Here is a 1,320-nt window from a genome sequence, read left to right on the forward strand (position 1 = left end):
ATTTTTAGAATATACTGACAGTTGCAAGTACTCTTACCTGATTGGGATTAAATAAGCAACCAAGAATCATTTCACAAATGGATCAAGTGGAAAGAGCAGGTCTGGGACAGGCAGAGGGGATTTGGTTGTTCAAATGATGAAATTAGAAAAGCTTTAGAAAAACCAAGGCTGTCCATGTGGGTATCAATGATAGAGAGCCAAAGCAAGCATTATAATTGTAGAGTATAATATTTAACACCTTGTGTTTGTAAAGAGGCTTAACATTTCATTTCAAAGTACTTCTGTGTATTATCTTGTTTTAGCCTTCTGATTACTATGGGTTAGGTATACCAGATATTTTCCACATTTTGCAGATGAGAAAATTTTCAGAAAAAACAACATTCATAAGGTTGTAATCAATAGCCACAGAATGACAGTGCTGGAGAATAGTCTTCTTTGCAAGGCAATTTACTAATTCATGGTCTAGATTTATAAATTTAAAGTGAAAATTGGTTATAGGACTGTGCAAAAACATTTTGTCTGAATTACTTTCTTGAGAAAGCCTAACCATACTGAACAAGTCATATTTTGAATTACCTTATTTTAGTGGTTCTTGGCCTATATGAGGTGTTTTTTTTAAAATTTATTTTTAATTGACACATAATTGTACATATGGGGTATAGTGTATACATGTTCAATACATGTATATGTTATATAGTGATCAAATTAGGATATTTGGCATATCCATCGCATCTTACATTCATCATTTCTTTGTGGTATGAATATTTGAAATCCTCCTAGTTATTTTGAAATATACACTATAATCACCCTACTGTGCAATAGAATACCAGAACTTATCCCATCTAACTATAACTTTGTGCCTATTGACCAGTCTCTCCCCATCCCCCCCTTCCTCCAAAGCTCCCTAGGTAGAAGTACAGAGTAGATTAGTGGATATATGAGGTCTTTGACTCCTTTGGGAATGTGATATAAGCTATGAACTCTCTCCTCAGAAAAAACACGTTGCACATGTACACACAAAATTTTGCACACAATTTCAGGTGAGCTGCATATACCCTGATTTCTATCCATTGTCACCCTGGGTGTTCTTGATCACAAGTTTGGAACCTCTGATTTAGAATCCTTACAGATGCTAATTGTAGAAGAAAGGATAAAGTAGGAGAAAATCTAAATCTTAATTTAAGGTTATATCAAGGAAAGTATTTATGATACTGATTTTGTAACAGACTTTATACTTAAGCATTAAGTTTAAGTCTGCTAAATTTCTAAGTTTTTAGTTTTAGAGTTGTTAATAAGATTTAATGTTTTTAAAATTTTTTC

Source organism: Propithecus coquereli, unplaced genomic scaffold (genome assembly GCF_000956105.1).
Source record: "Propithecus coquereli isolate 6110/MARCELLA unplaced genomic scaffold, Pcoq_1.0 Scaffold15, whole genome shotgun sequence".
NCBI lineage: Eukaryota > Metazoa > Chordata > Mammalia > Primates > Indriidae > Propithecus > Propithecus coquereli.